Source organism: Anarrhichthys ocellatus, unplaced genomic scaffold (assembly GCF_004355925.1).
Source record: "Anarrhichthys ocellatus isolate YVR2014 unplaced genomic scaffold, GSC_Weel_1.0 scaffold43, whole genome shotgun sequence".
Taxonomy (NCBI): Eukaryota; Metazoa; Chordata; class Actinopteri; order Perciformes; family Anarhichadidae; genus Anarrhichthys; species Anarrhichthys ocellatus.
Window position 1 is genome coordinate 1,481,567 of NW_022280073.1, and position 5,428 is coordinate 1,486,994.

At 43.6% G+C, this 5,428-nt stretch overlaps 1 protein-coding gene across 5 annotated transcripts in view; it reads left to right on the top strand.

Moving 5' to 3' along the window:
• ncalda (neurocalcin delta a) overlaps positions 1–5,428 on the top strand; it is a 66,204-nt gene that overhangs the window by 32,375 nt on the left and 28,401 nt on the right. The window contains exon 1 of one of the 5 annotated variants that reach the window (XM_031868556.1): positions 2,901–3,237. The exons of 3 other annotated variants lie outside the window; for them this stretch is intronic. The gene's annotated coding sequence lies outside the window, so the exon portion shown is untranslated. Of the gene's footprint in view, positions 1–2,900; positions 3,238–4,325; positions 4,511–5,428 lie in introns of those variants that run through there. One more of the 5 variants, XM_031868560.1, reaches the window with a different exon arrangement.

Here is a 5,428-nt window from a genome sequence, read left to right on the forward strand (position 1 = left end):
GCAGGCTTTATTAAATGACTTTTCCCTGCACCGTTTCATCTCGTGTCTCTATCCATGTGCCTCTCAGTCAGCCGTACATACCCTTACTAACAGCAGTCCAGTGGCGGGTGGTTTTCACTCGGCTAACCCTCCGCACTGCCCCACCCTAATCTGGGCCCCACGGCACTCCATTCAACTGGCCAGCAGATGCTATTCAGAAGAACGTAATCAGCCCAAAGCTGGGGTCAGCGGAGGAAGGGGGCAAGGAGGTTCTTTGGTTGGCCTTCCCACACAATGCACAGCACATTTCTCCACCAGAGGAATACCGAGTTGCTGTATGTAAACGCGCACATGCGTGCACCAAGACGGTCCTCTGCTCCTATTTAACAGATACTTGAAAAATAAAAATGATTTATAGATCTAAAAGAACAAACACTAAAGACATGATGTTTTACTGGAGCTGCAACACATACCAGTATCACAATATTTACTGTGACAATCAACAATGCAATTAGTTAATTGGACACATTTCAAACAGCCCTTCAGGTAATCTGATGTTGCACCCCCTCATGTATAAACCTGTAGATAGAAAGCCTTGAATCAGTTTATCTTATAACTGACATTCGTTATAGTCAAACTGGAATGATCTAAAATAGAATATTATATCCGTTATTCTATTTGTTAAAGGAATAGTTTGACATTTTAAGAAATACGCAACCGCCAGCAGCCCAATAACTTAGTTTAGCAAAAAGATGACTCTCTAATCTAAGAATCTGCCCACTAATTACTCACTTACTGTACCAACAACACAGTATACAAGCAACAGGTTGTATGGCTATCTCTTTGCTCACAGCAGTGACTGGATCGGACTAGAATATAGGACCTGGGACTCAACGATACAGTGTTTGGGACAATTCTGGGACAGTAGAGAAACTCATCATTACAAAAAATGAACATGTTTTTACATCATGGTTGTCTATTTTACAGAGTTGAAGCCACAGACTAGTGAGATGAAAAAAACACGAGTTTTGTGAAGGCCAAAGTAAAAAAGCTGTTACGGCTGCTGTAGAATAATTGTGTCCATTACTTTAGTGGATAAAAAACGTTTACCAACAGGTAACATACATATTGCAACCTACAGAATGTAAATACCGCAGTGTGTGTGTTTTTTGTAAGTGCAGGGAACGAGGGAACTATCTGAACTTCCATGGGGGACAAGAGAGAGTCAATGGAGTGATGCGAGTGAACTCACTTAGTTTATAATAAATTGCTTGTAATGAAGCTAAATTTAATATGTAGAGTCGGAGTCAATTTGAGATGTTGGTTGTTAAGTCTGGGACAGTTGTGGGACACTAAGGGAAACAATGTTAATATCGAGCCCTGGCTGTTTCTACTCTTTATGTTAGGCTGAATATGACAGTGGTGATAATCTTTCCGGGCAAGAAAGAAAAATAAGTTCATTTCCCAAAAACTCAAGATGTTGCTTTAATTTACTTGTGGATTATTCACTCACAGCAGAGTCTTGCCGCCTCAAGTCTACTTGAGTAGCCGTCTGTTACTGTGTGAAAGTGTGAACGTTTCTGACATCTTTCTGCCAAACACTGCTACAGTACCTGAAAGAGTTCAGGCCGATGTGCATGATTAAGACATGATGCCTGTTTAGTCTCTACTCTGCTAATGAGACATGAAGACGTAATCATACCCATATCACCACTGCCGACTGGCTGTTAGTCGTAGTCTTCTACTTATATCTGATCTCTGTGTTGAGGTGTGCCGCGTCAGCTTGTCTCACTGTATTAATATATAAATGAAATAAAAACAATTGAAACTGCAGCCACTGTATTCCCCACTTCCCTGAAGTAATGAAGGCTATTTACTTTCTTATTCGTTTCTTCTTCTTCCTCCTAGTTTGTGCAGATATAGTTTCTTTTATTAGTCATGTGTTGAATAACAAAAGTACCCTTAAAGTGATACCAACACCAATAGAGTGCTTCATTTGTTTATGTCCCTCTGGCTAAATTTCTTGACATTGTAGGGAGCAACAAGGTAGCGGACTGCCTAGTGACCGTCTCAGACCTGCGTGACAAGCGTGACAGTCAGCAGAAAACAGCAAAACACAGCAAAGACTCACACTGAGCTGAAATGAAACTCCCTACTATGTTTGTCACTGCATCGATACTGAGTTGTCCGCATCATTATGTATCATAGAATCAATAAATGTCCACACATCTATTGTCGGTACCGTGGATCAGGGCTCAGACAAAAGGTGTCCAGTCACCATGGGGAAGATGGAAAGTGTCCCTGATACTGCTACAATGTGAATCAAATCCGCGTTGAAATCGGCAGGAGGGCTAGAAACGTTACGCTAACCGCTGTTAGCAGCCGGTGTGATAACGCAGCCAACAGCTAACGTACGGAGGTTGCATTGAGTTACATTATAAAGCTCTATTCAGTAAACTAAGTGGAGTGTCATCAGAGATTAATAATAAATTGGCAAAAAAACAGTTTGCAATTAAGGAGTTAATCTTGAAGAACATAGGGTTAATTGTTTTTTGTTCGTTTTTCACCGTGGTATTGAATTGGTGTAAAGAAAAGAACATGTTGCTTATCTGGCTTCAAGGAGGCCGAGCACAGGTTCAAAAGTGCAGTTTGTCTCGTGCACATTTTGTTTCTGTCAAAAAAAGAAATGGAAATGTGAACCATTTTTATATCAGCTTCTAATCCTCCCTCCGCTCACCTTGTCCACATTAGTGCGTCTGCTACCGGCTCCTCTGGTTCTACCATCTTCTCTATGTAAGAATCTGTCTGCGTGTGCGTGCATGTCGGATGACCTATTGAAAATCATTTCTGTGCAGTGTGCCTGTTACCACGGCAACACAGGCTTCTCCGTCTCTCTCGCTACCCCCCCCCCCCCCACTCCACACCAGAACGAGGTCATGTGACTGCACTGACGTCAAGCTGGAGAGGCAGGCAGGCAGAGGGGCCAGTTAGTTTGTGCGCTTCAGCTCAGACCGGGAGTTTCTGGGAGTCTGTCAGCCACCGTTAGCTCCGTCTCAGTCACTCAGTCCGTCTTCTTCTCCTCCTCCCCCTCCTCCGCTGTTCTTTCACACCCCCTCTCTCGCTCTCTCTCGCTCTCATCTTTGTTTCTTTCTGCTACTCTTCGCCCATTGCTTCTTTCTGTGCTGCTACCGCCGGCTTCCACAAACTTGTCTTGAGAGAAAGTGCTGGGTGATGGACTGCTGAACGCTACAGAGTGAGGTGAGCTTCCTGTGTTTTCTCTTTGTGCGTGAATTGTGTGCATTAGCGGCCAGCGGTTGCTTCCAGAGGGGCTGTGCAGTCAAGTCGAAGCCTGGTGTGAGGAGACGACATTGAGTTGCGCAGAAGGGAAGTTGTCTTTTAGATTAATTCCCTGACAGAGAGTGAGTGTTGAGAAACACTTTTTCATTATTTGGCTAAACTTCAGAGTCAAAGAATTGCAGAAAACGTAGTGTGATGTTTGAGGTTTTGGAAGGAGACCCCTGATCAGGATGTGATCTCAGAGACTAGTTGCTTTCTTTCTCAGAGCACACACAGCCATTTCTGTTGTCAACCCCCCTGCAGGAAGTGAGTGTATGATAGAGAGAGAGAGAGAAGAGAGTTTTATGATCATGGGGCAGTGTGTGTAATGTACTGTGCAGTTGGAAGTGATGGGCACCTCCACATGGCTTTTCTTCTCGGAGCTTTGCTAATGTTAGAGGCAGCAGTTTGGGCCGGAGCTGCTGGCTCTGTCTGCCAGAGAGTCAGAGGTAGGGAGGGGGTGGGGGTGGGGGCATAGCAGCTGCCACCTGCCCCCCTCTGAAGGGGGGTGTGGGGTGGGGGGGGGGGGTAACTCTTGTATTCTCAAGGTTTTTTTTTTTTTCTGAAGAAATTCAGTAATGGGGTAAGATAAGGTTTTTTTTCCAAAGGAGTTTTTCTTAAGGGATCTTCTTGACGATTGTTTAGCTTGAGAACCCCCCCCCCAGTTGCCCCTGCACTCACACACACCTCCCTGCGTGCCTCACACAATAGCATGCCAGCCCACATTTAGCCCAAATAGGGTGGAAAGAAAAGGGAAATGTGCATAACAAGTGGTTTGGCGCTCCCCTATGATGCTCCACACTTTCTCCTTCTCTGCTCCTCTCTCTCTCGCTCTCGCTCTCCTCCTCTCTTGCTCTCTCTCTTTCTCCGTCTCTCTCTCTCTCTCTCTCTCTCTCTCTCTCTCTCTCTACTTCTCTGCAACTCATCTGCTGTGAGACTTTATCCCTCTTTCTCATCCCTCCCCCAACTCAATGAAGTGGAGACGAGCCAAGAGCATGTAACAGGTCTTTGTCACCATCTGAAGTATTCCACTCGCAGATATTTACCGACTTCATCCAATTAAATGCTCAGATTAGGACACCAATTTGCATTTGGCGTGCCGATTAGACTGGATTTACTGTTTTGGTTTAGAGGTTGTTGTGACATAATACCTTCCATGTCCTATTTGATTGCAGCCATCAGTGGATAGCATCAGGTTAGTTCCAGACAAATACACAATGGACTTTAAGGAGCTGTGCAGTAGTGATCTTGCACTCATCTACCCTAAATGGCGAAGACTCTTACTTTTATGACGTAACGTAAATGTTTCATCGGGATCTTTTTTCCTTTTCTGAGAATCACAGAAGTGATCCCCGAAGCAGACTCAAAGTGACGCAAGCAATAGTTTAAAGCAGTCATTTCCAAACGCTGCCAGATATATTTGCAGGATTACTTCCACAGTCTTTTAACTTAATATTTATATTTGTGAGCCACATGAGGGAACCTGAATGCTGGTATTGTTGTGATACTTGTAGCCTACTTATAACATTGAATCTAATATGAAAGGCTAGCCTACAGTCTGTTTGAGAGGAAAGACTATGCCTGTTAAATGCATTTATTTGGTCTCTTCAAAAAATATTTTACACAACATTTATGTGTATCATTTTCAACAACACATGCAAAAAATGAAGTTGTCATTTATCAAACATACATGTCTTCCAAATGGTTGGTTTACCTTTTCTAAATATTATACGGTGATGTGCAGATGGCAGTAAAGATGGTCAGGAACATGATCACGATTTATAAATATCACCTATTAGAGTGTAAAAGAATAAAAAACAGGTCCCCAGAGTAGTCGGTTTGGGAAATACTGGTTTAGAAGCTCTTCCTTCAGTGCATGTTGTCTGCGTCAAGCAGTTCCAAATGTCCTGTAAGCCTGAGGGTGCATCATCTTTCAGAAGTGCCCCTTCCTGTTGTGAAATGAGCTGCGTGAATACCACAAGAAGCCATTTTGAGTTCAGAGACAGAAAAAGGTCTCTCTTCATGTCCATCCAGCTCAATAATACTTTGTGTTTGTGCACGAGCATACCGTCATCTAATGTTTGTGTGTGTGTGTGTGTGTGTGTGTGTGTGT